We start from the raw sequence: 23,424 nt of genomic DNA, 5'->3' as shown, positions 1-23,424 counted from the left end.
CAGGTAGTAACCACATGAGTTCTTTGAAGTAAATTATGCTTCAGCTTTATATTCATTGAAGTTACTGAATGCCCAAATGTTTCTATACTAAATGCTTTTTTTGTTCCTTGGTTGGAGAGCTGTTTAGTCTAAAAGTTTATTCCTTTGTCTTCTCCAAAAAACATGAAATGCCTTAGGCCAGTAACCACTGTCAAATGACAAAACTAAAATAATTTAGTAACAAATTTGATGTCCTGTATTCAAAAGAAAACAATCCATGGATTGGGTGAAAACAATGCCTTACAAGCAGTGGAGGGATTTTGAATAAGATCAAATTTTATAAAGTATTAAGTGAGGCAACACAGAAACAGAGCATGACTGGTTAGGATGTAAGAAAATTTTTTTTTCATAAAGCTAGTCAGTCCTAATTTTTAGGGCAAAGTAAGCTAAAGCTGCGTTGGAGGATTGTGATTGGTGTATGTTAGCTTTCCTTGGCAATGTTTCCCATAAATGCAAGTTAACTTAGGTTTGAATTTGTGACGACGGCCTGGTCACCAGAGTGGCCTCCATTGTGCAGGCTCTGACTTACAAATTAACTTTATCACCCTCAGTCTCTGCTCCTTGGAGGTTCCCACGGTGGACAAGAAAGGTATGGAGAAATTGAAGCACCAACTACCCCTTCAGCACTACAGCCAGAGGCATTGCAGACTATTCTATTGTTAGGCTTCCTCACAGTATTTGTGACCACAATTTTCCATGCTTCATAAATTTAAAAATTAATGCTTTAAGTTTGAAAGTCAATATTCTAAAGGCAGAGAAGGTAAAACGGCATGGAAAATCAAGATGCAAACTGCAGACAAGGTGTTTTGGTTTATTATTATTTTTTTATCTTGTACAGTGTTTTTAATATTGCCAATTTAGACACAAAGAACTTGCATGCTCAGCTTCTTAAACAAAAGAAAAGAAAGAAATATCTGGCCATACATGTGTTGCATTCTCATAATGCAATAACTAGCTGAATCAAAGCACCCACTGCCCACATTAGAAAGAATTTGCATTCTTACTCCCCCTCCTCCCATAAGCATTGCTATCACTTAAAACTCTTTGTGGCCTGCCAGCCTTACTTATTTTTGTCATTTATAAAATTCTAGTGTACAGTTGGATTTGGTAATTGCTAGGTTATTATCTTTTAAATGAATTGTGAATCAGCAAGTAAAATATACTGCATCTAAAATTTGGGAATGAGAACAAGGTTGATAATTGAGAATCTTTTTCTCTTTTCTTTTTCTTTTGCAGTGGATAAAAAAAAAACTAGACATAAACTTAAGTACTTAAGGTAAGTAAAATCTTAATAACCAAATTATAATTTGAGCTGCCATTCTTCTAGGGTTATGGAAGATTAATCTCACCTAAGTTTGGTTCCCTTTCTATTATTTATTTAATTGAAATATAGTCAGTTTACAATGTTGTGTCAATTTCTGCTGTACCATGTTTTAGTCATACATATACATACATATATTCCTTTTCATATTCTTTTTCATTATAGGTTTCTAAAACATATTGAATATAGTTCCCTGTGATATACAGTAAAACTTCTTGTTAATCTATTTTATATATAGTAGTACCTGCAAATGTCGAGTTCCCAACTTACCCTTCTAACCACCTTCCCCTCACCATTAACCATAAATTTGTTTTCTATGTCTGAGTCTGTTTCTGTTTTGTAAATAAGTTCATTTGCACCTTTTTTTTTGTTTGTTTGTCTGAATCCACATATGAGTGATATCATATGGTATTTTTCTTTCTCTTTCTGGCTTACTTCACTTAGAATGACAATCTCTACATCCATCCATGTTGTTGCAAATAGCATTATTTTATTCTTTTTATGGTCAGAGTTCCCTTTCTTTACCTCTAAATTTTTAATAGTCTGAGTAATAATTAGGGTGTCCTAATTAGGGCTCATTTTTCTTTCAAATAATCCATCTACATGGGAATCATCTGAGACTTATGTCACTCATCTGTACAGGTCACCACTGATCTGATCCTTTTTCATGCCTGCTGTTCCTTTGAGGAGTGACCTTCCATGCCAGGCTTTAGGGCATCAGCAACATTGGCTAGATTCTTGGTCAGTCCAGGGCATTGGTAAGTGGTGAGGCTACTGATTACCCTATCTGCTTTCTTCTGTGTCACACTCATTCTCAGAAGCAGTGAACACAGTCTGAGTGCTTTAATGGAACAGAGAGAGAACTACTGAGAAGAGGATAAAAAAAAAAAATCCAGTTTCCCCTACAAACAGAACTCACAATTCGTAAAATTGCACTGATTAAATCACATCATTCCTAACTTCCTTTAGGTAACGTCCCTCTGTGCCAGGAGCCCAAGTATAGTCACCAAAGCTCCACAACATAATACAAAGGGATAAGGAAACTAATCAGCATGTAATTTGAATGAATATGACATGTTGGCTACTATCTGTGTGATTACTATTTCCATTATATAGTTATTTCTGTTCTTGGGTCTTAATCCCCATCATGCAGCTCAGGAGGATTGACTGGTCCATCTTCCTTCTTGGAACTTGTTACTCCTCACAATCTCTCATCCATTCTCTGATGTCTTGTTTTAAATACACTGGATCCACTGGGCACATACTGCTTACTCCCTGTACCTGATGATAAATGCACTTATAATTTAAGGACTTTTGCTGTTGCTGTCATTCCCTTAAAAATTCTGGGCTTCTGTCTACCAGGAGGTGTCAAGCCACTTATCCTATTGGTTAGTTGCCTCCCCCTAGTACATAATGGAGGCCCCGGGGCTATGCAGCAGTCATTCTAGGATTCCTTAACTCTCTCTCCCATTCGTTGTTGCAGCTTTCTCAGACCTTCTCCTACCAATTCAATATCCACATCCATCTCTGCCCTTACCTCCTTTTTACAGATTTGTTCATTAATTTCATCAATAGAATAAAAGCCGTTAGGAAGAAAATAATTTCCTACTGTTGAATCTTCAAAACTACTTGTATTCATCCCACTTTTTTTTTTAATTCTCTCCTCTAATAAAGACAAAGATATATAAGAATGTAATATCCAATGGCAGGGGATATAGGCAATAGTTTATAATAACTGTGTATAAAGTATAGTCTATAAAAATATCAAGTTACTATGTTGTACACCTGAAACTAATATAATACTGTAAGTCAACTATACTTCAATTAAAAAAAAAAGGGTGGAGAAATATCTTGACCTCTCTAGAGTTAATACTTCTACATACTTCTGTATTCCATTGTATCTTAGACTTATCTGGCTACGGCAACAAAATATAATAGACTGGGTAGGTTATGACAACAGAAATTTGCTTCACACAGTGCTAGAGGCTGGGAGACCATTATCAGGGCGCCAGCACGATCAGGTCATGGTGAAAGCCCTCTTTCAGATTGCAGATGTGCTTAAAAGATGGTTTGCTGGCCCTCTGGCCTCTCCTTCATGAGGATTCATCTTTGTGAGCTAAATTTCTTCCTAAAAGCCCCACCTCTGTATACCAACCTAGCCGCCCCCTCCATACTTGTCTGCAATAGAAATCATTTCTGTGGGCTGCATCTGAATGAATCTCCCTTATCAGTGAATATACTACACTTTTATTTTGTTGCATTCCTAATTATCTCCAAAATACGATTTTATAACATAACCATATATTCCATGGTGTTTATTATTGACTCTTCAGTTTATAGAACAACATATTAATGAAACTGAAAGAATAAAAGGGCAAATAATATAACATAATCTCTTTCTGCTTATATCAGTTTTCTCCCAGATCCCAGCATACCACAGTTCAGTCTTCATTCTTACAACTAACCTTTATAGGCTACAAAAATGGTGCATGATAGATCTCAAAAGACATTAAAATCAAATAGTAGATGGTGTCGAATATTAGGGCACGCAATTTGTTAGTAAATGGAGAGTGAATGGGAAGTTTTAAGTAGTCATCATTAAAAAGATGCCAAAACCATGAGCTTAGATTCTAAGCTCAGTCTAGTCAATCTGAAATGACCACTGCATTAATGACATTCTTAGTAGAAATGAGTGACTAGTCTAATCCTTGAATTATTTAACAGAGAACACTATGAAATTAGGATGTTGGAATATTCTCTGCACTTATTAACTTGGCAGATGACATTAAATAAGAGGGGAGAGGAAGGTAGCTAAATGTGTGGAAGATAAAAAATCACCATGCAAAGTGACATTGTTGAATGGAAAAACACATGGAAAAAATGTAGTCAAGATAAGATGAGGGGAGTATATCTCAAGAGAAAAATAATTTTTCAATACAAAAATACAAGAAATGCAAGGGTGGCAGAAAAATAGCTAAGTGTCATAAGAGATAATAAACTAAACACGATCAAGGATGCAGCCCCGGGGAAAGCAAACACAGTGCTGAATTCTTAAACAGGAGCCCTGCACTGAGACACCATGAGGTAATTCTCATATTATTTTCAGCAGTGACTTGTTTTTGTAATCAAAATTAATGCTGTTGTGGGAAATGCAGGGAGAGTTCAGAAGAAGGCAATGGAGACAGTTTAAGGTTTAAAATTTATTATAAAGAAAAGGCAAAGAAAAGGATTACTCTGAGGGTGACAACACTGAGAGAAGACACATGGGAATATATAGCACACAACAGCTCCCCTGTGAAGGATGGTGCCCAGGTGATCTCCACCAAACCCAATCCTACAGAAAGAAGTGTAAAGACCAACATATGAACATAGGCAAGATGTAGTGAGAATTTACCCTAGACTAGCAGGAGGTGCTACAAAGATAAAAATTAAAATTGATTTTTCTTTGAATGACTTAAATAAAATCCTATCCAAAGAGAGACTAAATTGCCTTCAATTTACTCCTAATCTTCATAGAAATGTGGATGCTATTATTTTAATATTGATTCTGACAAGCTGTTAAAAAAGCAATAATCTCCAGGATAGAGCTTTATAAAAAGTACAAATAATAACAGTGAGTACAAAGCCAGATAGTGTATTACACTGAGTCAGATATAGCCCAGGGCAATAAGCACCAGCTTTAGAGACCTCAGACGTGGAGATAACAATTTGCAGTGATGACACTTACTTTGCCACGTGCCAGGCTGAGCACACTGACGGCACTGCCGTTGTTAATTTTCTTAGTGACTCCTTGTGTAGATATCATTACCATCTCCAGTTTACAATGTGGAAATTGAGGTTTATTAGATGAAGCACCAGGCCCACAGCCATATAACGAAGTCCTATTATTCCAACTTATATTTATCTGACACTGAAACCCATGATCTCAACCAGAAACAATATTAAGGCTTAAGTAAAGATTTATTCATTTTATTTTTTTCTATTTTCCCCACTGTTGCTCCAGAACCAGGTCCATGGTAGTTGTGTGATGAATATTGGTTAAAAGACTATTAAAAATAATGTATTTTTGGAAATATAAGGAGACAATTCAGAAAATGCAAAGAAATCTATGTAAACAGAGGAATAAATTTTAAAGGATGTTAAATTCGGTGGTTAGACTGATGCTCTTCATATCAAATACTTCAGTGTTAAATTATGTTTCCTGTGTCCTAATAATCTTCACTTTTACAATTTATAAAACATACATATTTTTTATAATATGGCAGCATGTGAATGGTAAAGGAAGGGGGACAAGCATTTGTTAATTCTACAAATTTAATTAATTTCATCCAAATAATAAAGAGAAAAGTTACTTAAAGCTGAGAAGCAACATATAATTTATAATAAATTATGTCCACACTTTTAAAATAATTAGAATATAAATCTGTTAAATCTAAAAATACATGTTATTCAAAAAATGCAAAGATGATTGGGAAAACATTACTTTTGACACAACATTGTTCATAAATGTCTGGATTTGTTTGTTTTTCTCTCTCTTTCTCTCTGTTTTTTTTTTAAACTTAGGACTGCACTAAAAATAATAGTTTTACCCTTTACAGTCTTGGATACATGACATGAGAAATAAGGGACAGACTTCACCCTTGAAAATAAGTGAAAAAATTTTGAGAACTGTATGAGTCAAGGTTCTCCAGAGAAACAGAACAAATAGGATATAAATAATACATACACACACACACACACACACACATATATATACACACTCTATATATACATATTTTATATAGATTATCTAGATTTAGATCTATCTATTTTTCCATCTATATCTGTTTATCTAGAGAAGAGAGAGAGATTGATTTAAGAAAATGGCTCATGTGATCATTGTGGAAGCTTGGTGGTGAATCCAAAATCTGATAAATGAGGTTGTCAGGCTGGAGACTCAGAAAGTTGTAGCTTGTGTCTGAAGGCAGTCTTCTGATCAGTCTGGAGGAACCAGGACCGCAGCTAAACCCAAGCGCAGTCTGCTGGCTGAATCCCCTCATGCTCAGGTGAGGTCAGCCTTTGGATTTATTTTAGCCTTCAACATATTGGAGGCCTAACCTACAAGTTATGGAGGACGATCTACTTTTCTCAAAGTCCACCAATTTAAATATAAATCTCATCCAAAACCACTCTCATGGAAACATCTAGAATAATGTTTGATTAAATATCTAGGCATATGGCTCAGCCAAATTAACATATAAAATTTACCACCACAAGAGCACTCTTTGCTTTTGAAAGAAACACAACTCTCCTATGTTGCTGCATCCTTAATTATTCACTTAGAAAAGCACAAAGGGCAGATTTACTTATTTGTTTATCATCTGAGACAAGCATACATTTTCTGCATCATCTCGGTTTTGATATTATATCTTTAACATCAGCTGATATTAAGCTGGTTTCTCTAATAATTCTGTAATATTTACCATATCTGCACATTGATAGAAGAGATTAAAGTCTTGGTTACACCAGGGGCTGAGAAAGCTAAGCACAACTTCTCACAGCAAGTTCTCTGTGTCCACTCATGGTTTTCTTGTTCTTTTTCTTTCCTCTGTGTTCTTTTTTTCTCAGTTTTTATTTGAAGTATAGTCAGTTTACAATGTTGTGTCAATTTCTGGTGTACAGCATTATGTTTCAGTCATACATATACATACATGTATTCCTTTTTATATTCTTTTTTATTATAGATTACTAACAGTTATTGAATATAGTTCTCTGTGCTATACAGTAGAATCTTGTTTATCTATTTTATATATAGTAGTATCTGTAGATTTTTAACTCCCAATTTATCCTTTCTTATCCCTCTTCTCGCCTGGTAAGCATAAGTTTCTTCTCTGTATCTGGGAGTCTGTTTCTTTGTAAATAAGTTAATTTGTGTCTTTTTTTTAATATTTCATATATAAACGACACCATATGGTATTTTTCTTTTTCTTTATGGCTTATTTCACTTAGAATGACAATCTCCATGTTCATCCATGTTGCTGCAAATGGCATTATTTTATTATTTTTATGGCTAAGTAGTAGTCCATTGTATAAATATACCACAACTTCTTTATCCAGTCGTCTGTCGATGGACATTTAGGTTGTTTCCATGTCTTGGCTAATGTAAATAGTGCTGCTGTGAACACTCAGGTGCATGTATCTTTTAGAATTAAAGTTCCCTCTGAATACATGCCCAGGATTAGAATTGCTGGATCATATGGTAAGTCTACTTTTAATTTTTTTGAGGAATCTCCATACTGTTTTCCATAATGGCTGTGCCAAACTACATTCCTACCAGTGGTGTAAGGGGGTTCCTTTTTCTCCACACTCTTCCCAGCATTTATCATTTGTGTACTTCTCCTTTGTGTTCTTAATGTCAGTTGAAGGTGTATGGAGTCATTTGAGAGACACTGCCTCCAGAGAAGCAATCTGACGTCTTATTTTTCTTTAACTTCCTGCTATCCTTCCAGCTCAAATAAAAATCAGAAAACTACAGAAATTCAAACTCATAACTGTAATTTTTATTATAAAATGAGTGTAGTGATGCAGAAATTTTAAAAAATCTACCATAATCTTAACTATTCTATAATATGAGTATACTACTTTGATTTTTTCAGTTATAAATAAAACATAGTGAAAAAATCTTGAATAAAAATGAATACAGAAGAATATCAATGTGATAGAAAGATACTTAAATGGAAACTTAATATAGAGAGGCTTTATTTTCCTCCATAACATAAATTTATAGTGTTTATTTTTACATTCTGAATCACAACTTGGTATTCTGATGCCTCCTCCATAATTTATATTTTGAGGAAAAACATTTTCTGTTGCAGTATTGTGATATTTCAATAGTTTTTCCTGATGTTCTGTTGAGGAAAAAATTACAAATTTCATAATGACTTTTGCTAATAAATAGTAATGGGCTATGATTTTTTAAGATATGTAAAACCCCTTCAATTTATTATTCTAGAATAATTCTTTCATTTGAGAAATATTCAGTGATAGTAGAAAATATGATTATTTTCTACAGTTAGGTATAATTTATGTAAATGTTATTTCCTGCTTCATAATTTGAATGGAAACTTTTGATTGATATAAGAGACTGCGCATGTATGAGAAAGTTACCCTTTCAGTTTCAAGCACATGAAAATTCACATAAAATATTTCATATTGTAGAGCAAAGCTTTTAGTACAAAGCAAAATAAAAGTAATATCTAGGTGTCAGAATTAAGAGAACCTTCCAAATCAGAGCCATGAGAGAACACTGAAGGTGCTTACCCTTGGATATGGACCTTGAATATTGAGATTCCAGTGTCCACAGTAGAGTGAAGACCACACCAGATCCAGGTCCGGTGGAGAACTGTATTTTCTTGACAAATCCATGAAATTAGTTCCATCTGTAAAATGGAGATTTAGATATCCTGCTCACCAGGTCAAGTAATCATCATATGAGTTAGCCATCTATTTAAGTTGGTTGGTAGAAAAGAAATTATCCATTAAAATTCAAGCCCTACCCCTATGTCCTAAGTGTGTAACACTTAAAGTAACAAATTATTGTTACCTGTGAGGTTTATCAACTCTGAGCTGAGAAGTTAACCTACTTCTCTCTAAGCAAAATACAAAATACAAAAGTATAAATTTTTATAGCTAAACAATTTATTATAAAAACAGTGATGTTTATGAAGTTGATGATGATATGATGTAAATAACTAATTTGGAGGTTAAGATGAGATAGGAAAACTGTAAAATAAATAAAACGGAAGATAGAAGGCTTTTTCTCTGCATTTAGTATACTTGTATTGCTTCAATTTTTAAGGAGTGGAATAAAGATGTGCATATTTTAGAGATGTGCATATTTTTAATCTTGTTAAGTAAAAAATCAAAAGTAGTTTTAAAAGTTATATTCACAAGAAAATTAAAATTAGTGTTACTTCCAAACTAGCAGAAAATGAAAAGAATAAATAATAAAAACCTAATAAATTATGCAAAAGTAATTAATGAAAATAAACAAATAAAAAAGTATGGTAAGAAAGCATGAAATAAGACCATAACAAGAAAAGGAAAAAATCTTCACATATATGTAAATATGAAGTTAAATGGATAAAGAGCAGAATTTATGTAAGATTTATGTGAGCCTTAAAATCCACATAGAAGCACTCTGTCTTTTGTTTATGATTATGTGTGTTTATGTGTATATATAAATAATACATAGTATATATAATATGTATTATATATATTCTGTATTAACACATATATATTAAAAACAAACAAATATTAGAAGCAAAATACACATATTAAATTCTAGGGTAGAAGAGAATAAAAAGAGAAAAAGACTGTGGAGGAGTTAAGGAAAGCACTAATTTTATCTGTTGTTTGTAAGATTATTTTAAAAATTTATAGCAATAAAAAGTAAAATTGAAAGGGCTGGATTAAAGAATTTCTAATTCTTACAATGATCTGATCCTTTTTCAAAGGATCAGTGTCTAAACTCTGATTTTACTGAAGACTGATTAATACTTATGCATTGTGTGCAGTCACTGGTCTATATGTTTTATATGTATTGATTTAATCCTCATAAGTGCTAGAAGAGAAAGTTACCATTATTAAAATCATTATAGGCTCACGAGTTTAAATAATTTAACTAAGGTGACATAGCAAATAAGTGACAAAACTCTAATTCTGTCAATCGAGCACCAGAGCCAATGTCCTCATCTATGATTCTGTTGTGTATTTTAAATTTTTTAAAACTATATTCCAGTATATACAGAAATTAACTTTCTCCTCAAAGTTATTGCATCTGGATATAAAACTATTTCCAATTTTAAGAGCACATACATAAATATGTGTCTTTTTTGTTACTTGAGAGGAAAACTAGAATTCAATATAGTGGTTAAAGAGAATGAGAAAAGACAAGACATATGAAATAAGAGTTCGTTAAAAATAAAAGAGCTTCCATACAAAAAGAGCTTACAATTCCCATAGGAAAATAGGTATTGAGAAAATGAGCCGACTGTTTAAACCAAGAGTATTGTGGCTAAAATGTACATTTTAAAAATAGTACGCCAAGTAATAATTACAATAGTTTCCAAAATCTTTACACCCTAGAAACCAAAAACTAGCAGATCTTTAACATATTTTTAAAACACAGAAAACTTAAGAAAATAATGAAGCATGTCATCTGTATTTCAAGTTAAATTTTTATTCTTTATTATTTTTATTTTATTTAAAGTCTGTTCTCATATACAAGTCTTCTAAGTCATTTTATACAATATTAATGTCTTTATTGATAGTATTGATTATATTTTCCTACTTTTCTAAATTTTAAAACTAAATGTGTTTGATAAGTGAAGTTGTTATTAAGTCTGCAATTCAGAATTTCAGACAGAAGTAAAATTTGTAACAATTTTCACTTTTGAAATATGTAATAGATATCTAATAGAACTTACAGTTGAATTTCACTCTAGTTTTTGAACCACTGCATTGCATTATTTGAGTCTTTATCATTTTTCAAACAGATTTTTGCTGCTTGGGTAACACTTCAGCAGTGTTAATGAATACTTTTTTTTTATCGTATAACTTGCAAATTCAGTTCTACCCATTAGAATAGATGGGCTTTTTAGCATCATTTTGAGGAAAAACTGCATCAGCTTTTATCAAGCAGATGTAAACTGAGATTATATAACTTGACTATGAAGTAAAGTTGACAGAGCCCATATAAACTCATACATACACTGTTTATATACTGAGGCAAGCTATTGTAAAAAGAACTTTGAGAGGAAAAAAGTTAGATATAAAGGAAAAGGAAGTGAGAAAAACTCAAAGCCATACGTGGTAAATCTGAATAGAACCAAGATGGGTAGAAATAAATATTGAGGGATTCTACTTGCAACCACTATCCATAAAACTTGAACATAAATACAATAGTTATGAGTCAAACATGAGTAGGTATGCCTGAACTTTCTTGATGATATGTATCTTTGTAATATTCAGTGTTGCCCTTTCTCTCAGTTATTTATATGGTTACAAAGAACATCAGACCCTCACTATGAGAAAGTTTTCTCTTTAAAAAGGTAAAGCTATGGAAAATATCTTAAATCTACATTAGAAGACTGAAATAAGTCTGCTTATAGTTCAAGTTTTATAGGAAAGTAACATCTTTTTTTTTCTTTTTAAAACGTCTTATATCAAAACAGAGACAAATAATATTTGTTAAATGTTTTCAGTTATCATTAACTCAATGTAAGTAATCTATTAAGAATAAAAAGAAAGATTTTTCAGCAGAAACTCTGCAGGCAATAAGGGAGTGGCACAATATATTTAAAGTGATAAAAGGGAAAAACCTACAACCAGGAACACTCTACTCATCAAGGCTCTTGTTAAAATTTGATGGAGAAATCAAAAGCTTCACAGATAAGCAGAAGCTAAAAGAATTCATCACCACCAAACTAGCTTTACAACAAATGTTAAAGGAACTTCACTAGGTAGCAAAGAAAAGGCCACAACTAGAAAGAAGGAAATTACAAAATGGGAAAACTCACCAGTACAGGCAAACATATAGTAAAGGTAGGAAATCACCTACACACAAACTAATAGGGAAGTTGAAAGACAAAGGTAGTAAAATCACCTGTGTCTACAATAAGCAGTTAAAGGACACACAAAACAATTAGATGTAAAATATGATATCAAAACCAGCAATCATGAGAGGAGGAGGGTACGAATGCACGGTATCTAAAATGAACTTGAAATTAAGAGATCAGCAACTTGAAACAGTCATGTATGTATATAGACTTCTATACCAAAACCTCATGGTAACCTCAAACCAAAAATATATAATAAATATATACACTAAAACAGAAGAGGAATCCAAAGGTAACTCTATAGTCATCAAACCACAAGAGAACAAAAAGAAGAAAGAGGAAAAAACAGAGGTCCACAAAAATAAATCCAGAACAATTAACAAGATGGCAATAAGAACATATGTATTAATAATTACCTTAAATGTAAAATAAAGACTGTTACAAGAGACAAAGAAGGACACTACATAATGCTCAAGGGATCAATCCAAGAATAAGAGGTAACAATTGTAAATATGTATGCACCCAAGATAGGAGCACCTTTATATAAGGCAACTGTTAACAGACATAAAAGGAGAAATTGGCAGTAACACAATAATAGTGCAGGACCTTAACACCCCACTTACATAAGGAAATACAGGCCTTAAATGACATATTAGACCAGATGAATTTAATTGATACTTATGCAGCATTCCTTCCAAAAGCAGCAAAATGCACATCCTTCTTAAGTACACATGGAAAATTCTTCAGAATAGACTACATGCTGGCACACTAAGTAAGCCTCAATAAATTTAAGAAAATTGTAGTCGTATCATGTGGTTGGAAGATCATATCTTTTCCAACCACAGTCCTGTGAGATTTGAAATCAACTACAAGGAAAACACTGCAAAAACTGCACAGTCATGCAGAGGCTATATAATATGCAAATGGATCACTGAAGAAATCAGAGAGGAATCAAAAAATACCTAGAGACAAATGAAAGTGAAAACACGGTGATCCAAAACCTCTGGGACATAGCAAAGGCAGTTCTAAGCGGGAAGTTTATAATAATATAAGCTTACCTCATGAAATAAGAAAAATCTCAAATAATCAACTGTACCTTACACCTAAAGCAACTGAGAAAGAAGAACAAACAAAACCCAAAATTAGTAGAAGGAAAGAAATCATAAATATTAGAGAAAAGATAAATGAAATAGAGACTAAGAAACAATAGAAAATATCAATGAAACTAAAAGCTGGTCCTTTGGAAAGATACAAAAAAAATTGATAAACTTTTAGTCAGACTCATAAAAAAAAAGAGAGGGCTCAAATTAAATAAAATTAGAAATGTAAAAGAGAAGTTAAAACTGACACCACAGGAATACAGGTGCTCTTCAGAGGCTACTATGAGCAACTGTACACCAACAAGGAGGACAACCTAGAAGAAACAGACAGATTCTTAGAAAAGTACAATTTGCCAAGGATGAACCAGGAAGAAATAGACAATATGAATAGACCAATTAGCAGTACTGAAATCGAGTCAGTAATTTAAAAACTCTTAACAAACAAAAGTCCAGGGCCAGAAGACTTCACATGCAAATTCTACCAAACATTTAAAGCTGAGTTAACGCCTATCCTTCTGAAACTATTCCAAAACATTACAGAGGAAGGAACACTTCCTTACTCACTCTATGAGGCCACCATTACCCTGATACCAAAATAAGACAAAGATATTACAAAAGAGAAAATCATAGGCCACTATCACTTACGAATATAGGTACAAAAATCCTTTACAAAATACTAGCAAATGGACTTGAACATGCATTAAAAGGATCATACACTATAATGAAGTGGGATTTATCTCAGGAGTGTGAGGATTTTTCAATATCTGCAAATCAGTGTATGTGACATACCACATTAACAAATTGAAGAATGAAAACCATATGGTCATCTCAATAGATGCAGAAAAAGCTTTTGATAAAATTAAACATCCATTTATGATAAAAATTCTCCAGAAGGTGGGCATAGAGGGAACATTCTTCAACATAACGAGGGCCATATATGACAAACCCACAACTAACATCATACTTAATGGAGAAAAGCTGAAAGCATTTCCTCTAAGATCAGTAATAAGACAAGGATTCCCACTCTCACCACTTTTATTCAATGTTGTTTTGGAAGTCCTAGCCACAGAAATCAGAGAAGAAAAAGAAATGGAAGGAATCCAGTTTGGAAAAGAAGTAAAACTGTCATTGTTTTCAGATGACCATGACACTATACATAGAAAATCCTAAAGACACCACCAGAAAACTACCAGAACTCATCAATGAATTTGATGAAGTTGCAGAATACAAAATTAATGTATTGAAATCAGTTGTATTTCTATGCAGTACCAATGAAATATCAGAAAAATAAATTAAGGAGATAATCCCATTTACCATCACACCAAAAAGAGTAAAATACCTAGGGATAAATCTACCTAAGGAGGCAAAGGACCTGTACTCTGAAAACTATAAGACTAATGAAAGAAATTAAAAACAACACAAACAGACGGAAATATACTGTGTTATTGAATTGGAAGACTCAATATTGTTAAAATGGCCATGCTATCCAAGGCAATATACAGATGCAATCCTTATCAAGTTATCAGTAACAGTTTTCACAAAACTGGAATGAAAAATGTTAATATTTTTATGTATACAGAAAATATCCTGAATAGCCAAAACAATCTTTAGAAAGAAGAATGGAGCTGGGGGAATCACGCTCCCTGGCTTCAGACTGTACTACAAAGCTACAGTAATCAGAACAGGGTGGTACTGGCACAAAAGCAGACACATAGATCAAGGGAACAGGACTGAAAGTCCAGAAATAAGCACACATACTTACGGTCAGTTAACCTGTGACAAAGGAGGCAAGATTATACAATGGAGAAAAGGCAGTCTTCAATAAGTGGATTTCTTTTATTTCTCTTCTTGTCTGATTGCTATAACTAGGGCTTCCAGTATTGTGTTAATTAATGTGGTGAGAATGGTCATCCTTGCTGTGTTCCAGGCTTTAGAGGGAATGCTTTCAAACTTTCACCACTGAGTATGATGTTAGCTGTGGGCTTGTCCTATATGACTTTTATTATATTGAGGTATTTTAAAAAGTTATTTCATGTTAAAATAAATATATATTGGCAAAAACTAAGATAGAGCATGCTGATAAAATACAGATCCACAATCCATTATGTACACTTCTAAAATACAGAAAGCATTTTCTCTATATTGGAAGCCAATAATTGGTCTAGTTAAATTGATTTATTAGAAAATCTTGTATAAAGTGGTATGAGTTTATTTAACAAATTGCTCTATCCTATCCCTATATTAGTGTTAATATCCATGTGTTTTACTGCAGGTATATAAATTAGATTTGATTACATAGGCTGTTCTTTAAAATTCCAGAATCTGCCAGTAGTGCTACATATTATTACATATGTTACATATTGTTCTTTTAAAATGAAATTTGAAAAAACTGAATTCTACAATTCATATAGTTAGAGTTTTAGATAAGACTGTAAATAAGTTTAAAAAAAAGATTTTTAAAAAACATCTTTAGAACAAGAAAATAAAAGGAGCTTGATTTTCTTTCTTTGTGGCTTTTGTATTTGAGCTCTTACATATTTTGTACCTAAGGAATCTTAAATCTTTGCCCCACATCTCCTACCTTTCACAGTAGAAACCATAATAAAGGGCTCTGGTATTCTTCATTGTACCTTTTAGAGCCTCAATCATAACTTTAAGAACTGTGCTGTCTTTCAGAGCCCCTACCCCTAACCCCAGTGGACTGAAGCCATGTGAAACCTGAGTTATTACTGTAGTTGTGAAAGCGAGTGCTTTTCACAATCATTGCACAGCCAGAAAAGTGTGATCTTGCATTCTTAGTCAGAATTGTGAAAGCATTTTGTCAGATAATGCCATCATCCTTGTCTGAGACCTGTCATAAATGTTTATAGCAATAGCCACCAGCTCCTCCCTTTTTACAACCTTGTCCCCTACCAATACAACACAATATAGTACAATACAAATCTGTTTTCATACAGCAGCAGATTGTTTTTTAAAATGTGAGTTGAAGCATATAATCTACTTGGCAATGGAAATAATCAATAAACAATCTATGAAAGGGGTAGAAAAAAGTATTATTTGAGTTACAAGGGGGAGATCTTGAGACCACGAAATTGCTGCTGTCAACTTCTAGCAGATATTGTTTTGAAACCATCAGATGGTATCTTTGAGTTTAATAGAGTTTGTAACATTTGAATGCTCAGTAATGTAGGAACATGTCTGAAACCACATCCACAATGGTCACCAAGCTCCATTTTGAATACTGGAAAGTGATTTTGATTTTGATTCCATTATTTTCTTTAATAGTGAAAGCAAATGTACAATGAATATTTGACAGACCATAATATAGGTTGTTATAATTAGCATAAAATTCAAACCAAATCATGTATAAGCCAGAATGACATCTCCATACCTCAGTATGGGAAAATTTCTTCCATTATACTCAACCGTCTTACAGTGGTGTTCCATATTTTTCAGAGTAAAATGTAAAGCCCTTAAATCATACAAAGTGCCCTTTATGGACTGGTTCACAAATTACTCCTCTGAACTCATCTCCTACTACTTGCATTGACCTTCATATTGGTGTTCCTCTCTCATAGCTCTTTTGCACATATTGTCCCCTCTGCTTGGAATGTTCTTCCCTAATATATCCACCTGGATATCACTATTAAACTTTCAATTCTTGCTCAAATGTCTTTTATGATAAAGTCTATCCTGACCACCTATTTCAAGTTGCAACAACCTCTCTGATTCCACCTGCTGCTCCTCACCATCTTCATATCAAGTTCTCCTTATCGTAATGTCTTTCTTTACTTGATAGCATTTAGAATATTTTAAATTACCATATAATGTATTTATTTACTATGCTTAATGGACATAAAGGCAGGAATTCTAGCCTGTTTTGTTCACTGTTATATGCCAAATTCTTAGAACAGATCTTACATAGTAGGTATACAGATCTATTACTTGTATGAGTAAATAAGTAATTAACTACTTAGCATGATGATATAGGTGTTGGCAAAAATTATATCTTATGATCATTGAGATATAAGATTATTAGAAAACAATGGATAATAATAAGATCTGATTTTGTCCCTTGTTCTTTCATTTCTTGGCTGTCCTCACTAGCCTTGGACAAGTCACTTAGCATAGTTCTCAATAGCACATAATATCAGTTAAAAATGATAATAATAAAAGAGGACCTTGGGTTAGATTATTTCCAGTTTCTTTTGGGTTTCACATTGTATCATCCATGATAATGCTATGGTTTTCTCTTAACAAACAACTAGAAATATTCTAAATGTTAAACAACCATTATGTAAGAAACACTTTGAATGTATAACACATGGTAGGAACTGAAAGAATTATAGTCTTAATTTTACTATTTTAAATACTCGGATGGTAAGTTTATGACTGAATTACAGAAAAGAATTCTTGTAGTAAAAAGAGAAATGAATTCCACTACCATCTTTTCCATAGAGGAAATACAATAAGGGCAGTGATAAAAACAAGAAATCCATTAATGGGTCACATTGTGCTAAGTGCAATGAGGAATGATTCTCTTGGGATTGTGGAAAGGACACATCTGGAAGTAGGCCATGCAAGTGAAATTAATTCTTACTCTTGTTAGTTTGACAAATGAATCTACAGTTGGCAATGAATATTGACTTTCAGAGCGTAATGGATGACCTAAACATTCACAAGAATTTTCTGAAAAGAATAAGATATTAATCCAATAATAAGGCTGTCAACAGTTAGTAGATTTGTAGTATTTATGAAAATGCTGCCTTCTCTGTCAGCATGGTAATTTGAAGAGGGTACAGTTTTACATTACTTTATATTTTCACTAAAAAGTTTTTAAAAATCCATGCCATCAATTCAGAAAGTGCTTGAAAACTGAAAGAAAGATTGTATTAGTCATATTGGCTGGCTTTCCACATTAATTACTCAATAGACTAGTCTATTCATAACTTTTAAAAATCATGTTTGAAAACTGAAACAAATTATAATATCATTTTATATTCAACATAACAATATTTAAAAATAGGGAATGTGAAGGGGCCTAAGGGAAGTGCTAAAGTTTTGATACCAGTAGACTGTAATAAGTCACATATGTATATAATAATGCCCAAAGCAGTGTCTACAAAATTTTTACAAAGAGATACACTCAAAAACACTATAAATAAATCATGATTGAATCCTAGAGAAATGTTTAAGTAAATGAGAGAGAGGCAACAAAAGTCACAAGAAATATAATACATAAACAGAAAACGAATAATAAAGGACAGAGTTAAGCTCTGACATAACAATTACGTTAAATGTAAATGATCTAAGGACAACAATTAAAAGGCTGAGATTGGCAGTGTAGATTAATACACACACACAAACCTACTATACCATGGTATAAGAAACCTCAAATTCATTGACATAGCTGGTTTGAAAGTAAAATAAATAAATAATAAAACAAGATATATCAAGCGAACATTAGTGAAAAATTAAGAGTAACTATTTTTAATATCAGAGAAAGAACTCAGGACACAAAATAAAAAGGAACATGACTTACTGATAAAAATGAACAATCAACAAGGATCCTAATGTGTAACAATTCTAATGTAGTCACTATAAAACAGAGCTCTAAAATACATGAAGCAAAAGCTAATGGAGACAAAAGGAGTAGACAAACTCAAAAATTATAGTTGGGAACTTCAACACTCCATTCTCAGCAATTGGCAGAAGAACTAGACAGAAAATTAGCAACTATATGAATGCTTTATATGTGGGGGCATCATATGAGAAATAGAAAGCAATATCTCAATAACAACTAGAAATAGACATCAGAGAATATGTAGGATCATTTTAAGATAACTATAGAACATTGTTTGCCAAGGGAATGTAAAATGAATACTGCAAGGGCTTAATCAGAGTAGACTTCTTGGAAAACTTAAGGAATCTTTTTTGTTTTTCCAAAGATGCATCCATGCTTGTTAAGAAATCTTTTTTGTTTTTCCAAATATGCATCCGTGCTTGTGTGTGTGCGAGTGTGTGTGAATGTGTTTGTGCTGTTGGGCAGGAAGTGTCATTCTGGCAACTGGGAATGACACATAGAGGCATATAATTCAAAGTTGAAAATTAGAAGAAAAAATAATGTAAGCGACTAGGAAATTGTTTCCTTTTCATTCTCATTTTCTTGACCTACTATTCAAAATAATAAGAGAGTCCATCTAAAATTTTTTATCAAGTAAATAATGTGCTTTTGGTTTTGGAAAGTTGTCTTGAATGCATTTATGAACTGAGCTCCAAAAGTTGAAACATATCATGCAAGCAGTGTAAGTATCACCTATAATTAATTCAGCCATTCCTCTTTCTATAAAAAGTGTATTTAAAATGATTGATGTGTTCATCAAACATGTGTATTTAAAAGCAATGCTTTTCCTGCACCATTTTTACATTGTTGAATGGTTGAATTTTAGGCAGTTTATTTCATGGTGTCAACAGTGAGCTGATCATTGTGTCATGTTCATGTTATTTTCATTCAATTCATTTAATTAGGTGAATGTCTTGAGTGTTATATATTAGATACTGGATAATGTGATCTTTTGAATAAAAATAATGCCAACAGAATTTCTGGCAAAAGGCTAAAGAGAAAGAAAGGAATAATATTAACTTTTTTTCCCCCTCATATTTAATAGAATTAATCTCTTCTAATAGTAGAAAGCTTGAAGACTAAAAGGGAAAAACAGGGCCAGGAGGAAAAGGAAGAGAATTGAGAAGAGAAAATTTAACATCATCATCTCTATTATACATATTTTTCCCAGTTTTAAAATATTTCCTCCCATTCTTTCAAAATGTTGTGTTTCTCAACTAAAATAGGAAGAAAGAGAAAGACTGATGCATGTGTCAAAAACACTCATAGTTGGAGTTTAAAGTGCTGTCCATCTGATACTTTCTCTTTAAATAAGTGAGACTGGTTTGTAAGTAGAGGATGAGGTGGGAGAGAAAGGTACAAGCAGTGATCAGAGGCTTGAAGAGAATAGAGATTATGTGAATACACTGTAGAGGAAAGCACTGGAATGAGCTAATTAGAGAAATCACTGGGTATGCAAATCAGTACTGAGTGCCCAAGTGAGATGGATACCTTAAATTATGTTGGTGCTTACGCATGCAGCTGAATGACTTATTCCAGCAAGAGTTATCATCTAAATGTGAATACTGAGAAAAAAGACAAAGCGTTGGCTTCATCCAAGGTTAGAATTAAGCAAAAGTAGGTAAATCAAATGAAAATAAATCGGAGTATAAGATAATCAAATATGTGATTGACGTTACCATTTCAAGTGAAAATGCGTGCTTTATTACAGTTTTTAAATCATTTTTTAACCATCATTATCTAAAAAACATGTATACTTTCAATGCTGCTGAGTCTAATTACAGTTTCCCTCCATTAAAAACAGTAGATGGAAAGCACACGCACTTTTTGGGCTACTGTGTATGGTCCCTAGTCATTCTCAAAATTGACATTATAGAGCATCATTCTTGTTAGGAAATGCATTTTCAGCTGTTTGATTTTAGCACTGAACTTCTACTAATTCCTCTTCAAATTCATTTAAAACCTAGAAAATAATGTTGTATCTTAAAGTAGCAGGCAGACTCTTCTCACAAAAATCTGAGTAGTTTTGTTTTTACAGATACATTCTTAATATGAAACTAGTTAGGGTTAAACCTGAAACTTCCATCAGAGATTATAGGAATGCAGCAAATAGAAGCAGATGCATTAATTCTGAACAAGAGAGACATTTTTCCCTGAAGTTCTTTTGAAAGCTGTCTTTGAATGCATGATCTTGATGATAAGCCCAGTCAAGCAAATTTACAAAGATGTGTTCCACGTAGATTTTTACCACTTCCCTGAACTGTGAGTCACAGTTATAACTGCTGAGATCTGGGACAGAAAAATAATCCTTCAACTTTTAATGACTGATTTATTATGTTCTTCATTTCATGAGTCGCCAGAGAGGAATTGATAGTTTTCTTACAATAGAGAAGCTGAGGCTTATTTATACTAATTGTGCCAAGGAAGAATAAACTTAAAGCTTATACAAATAAAATTGAAGTAGTCTTTCTAGTTTTATTTATCTTTTTTTAGGAAATAGAGTTTTTAAAATTAGGTCTGCAGCAAGAATCTCATAATTGTAGATCATTTCTTAAATTAATTCAGAAGTTGACTTTTGTTTTGTTTTTAACTCTGAGAAATTGCTTCAAAACTACTTCTGTTTGCCAATAGTACATAAAAGTAAGTATTCTAGAGAAATATGTTCAGCATAGCTTTTAAAAGACAAGAAAAGATCATTTAGACATTTGTGGAATGATGCACTACTACTAATCAGACAAATGTTTACTTAAAGCAAATTTTATAACCAACTTGTTTACGTGGCTATGATTAAACACTTCCTATACAGTAGTCAGTGTTGTCACGAGTTTGTAGTTCTCTCAGCCCATTAGACTGTCATGTCCAAGAAAATATAATAATAACCTTCAGTTATTTGTAGTTTGACCAGTGGAATTTCTCTCCTCTAATTTACAACAAAGTCACAAGAAACATACAAATTTATTGTTTTAAAGCATTAATGGGGTCAGAAAAGAACATAATTATATTCTCAATCCTTTTAAAAAAATAACTTATTTAGTTGTCTGGCATTCCAGCATATTTTTTAAATAAAATAAAATGTGATATATTATTGCTGTATGATTTCAACATCAACCTCAATCCTAAAATACAAGGGCATTTGTCTAGAGATAGGGAACAAAGCATGTCATAGCTATGCTGTTGATCATCCAGAGTTCTCTGCTATTCCACTAATTGCTCCGTGATGACCTGTTAGGAAGTAATATGCACATCTGCTGGTGTTAGTGTCCTTGTTCCTAGCTGACATGATGCTGGCCAAAGTTTTCACTTTAGGAAGGCGAGTTTATATCAGCTGCATTAGAATACTGAACACTTCTTCATAGACTTTTTACTTAAGATTTTAAAAAATTTTGCACAATTAGGACAGTTAAAATTCAGAATTTAGATGACCCCTCCTGGGTCAACTATAGTTGTTTCCACCCTTCCATTCAAATATATATAGCAACTAAGTGTAAGCAAATCACTGAAGAGTTTCTGTTTGGCTGTTTAAAAATCACTTCTCTGTGACTCACTGTAAAACTGATCTTTGAGGATCCTGTCTTTCCTTCTTTGTATATGGTCATATTAGCGTCATGTTGAGTGAGAGCAGATTAAATGCTGGCAGGCATGCTGCATACTTGGACTCTGAGACCACACCTACTACTGAAGGACAGCAATCAGAGTTAATGCTAGTGAAACTGACCAAAATGTCATGGCCTCAAATTCTAGCTTTTTGTTACATAGTAACATGAACTTGCAGAACCCTGTTTGGTCTGGGGGTCTATCAAAATATTTGATCTCTCATGGTCTCATAATCCCAATAAACCCTGGTAGATGATAGTATCTTAATGCTTTATAGTTGCTCAGAAGCAGACCTCAGAGGATTTGGGCAATTGACAGAGCCAAAATTTAAACACATTTATGATGGTATCCAGAGAGGTATCCATGAGCAGAGAATCAAAAAAATAAAAAAGAGAGAAAAGAAGTAATAAGTTGGATTTTGTATTTTTAAAAATAAAGATACAAGAATTAGCTTTAAAATGTACTCATATATATAATAAAATATGAGGAGGTAAGTATTGATCTAGAAAAAAATTTTAATTATCTATACTAATAGTTCTAGAATGTTTATCTTCTTGAATCATGAAAGTTCACATAACCAAAATTGTGTCCTTTAAATTAAAAGCTTCATCTTATTCTTTTACAAAATGGCCTGGGACTTTTGTCTGTGCGTGAGAATAAAATCAGCAAATTCATATCTCAGATGACTCACTACTGTACAATAATATTTGTGAGAAAATGTTAAACCATATAAAGTGGATTTTAATGAATATAATAAATATTTAAATAGGAGACTGTAGCATTTGGATTTTATAAAATTTTTTTGCTATAAAATATACTATGGACTATAAAATACTATGATGCTTACTCTATGTGTCAACTTGGCTAGGCTATGACAACCAGTTATTTAATCAAATGCTAATTTAAATGTTAGATTTAGATGTAAGTTTTTTTTTTAATACCATTCATATCTACAATCAGATGACTTTAACCAAAGGATATTACCGTCTGTAATGTAGGCGGGCCTTATCCAATAGTTGACTACATCAAGACTATAACATGAAAGTCCTACCTGTGTTTCCAGCCTACTGGCATGCCTACACTTTTCAGACTTTTCAGCCCCAACAGTCATGTAACTAATTCCTTAATATCTCTCTTCCCACCTCCCCC

General features: G+C 32.8%; 1 long non-coding RNA gene across 1 annotated transcript in view; it reads left to right on the top strand.

Moving 5' to 3' along the window:
• Positions 1 to 1,280: 1,280 nt before the first annotated feature.
• The window catches only part of LOC140700122 (uncharacterized), a 35,544-nt gene continuing 13,400 nt past the window's right edge, over positions 1,281 to 23,424 (top strand). Inside the window, exon 1 of the long non-coding RNA XR_012078360.1 lies at positions 1,281 to 1,315. This is a non-coding gene — a long non-coding RNA (uncharacterized lncRNA). The remainder of the gene's footprint in view (positions 1,316 to 23,424) is intronic.

This window comes from Vicugna pacos, chromosome 1, assembly GCF_048564905.1.
Source record: "Vicugna pacos chromosome 1, VicPac4, whole genome shotgun sequence".
NCBI lineage: Eukaryota > Metazoa > Chordata > Mammalia > Artiodactyla > Camelidae > Vicugna > Vicugna pacos.
Note: the sequence above shows the minus strand (reverse complement) of the source record. Positions and strands in the feature narration are given on the sequence as shown.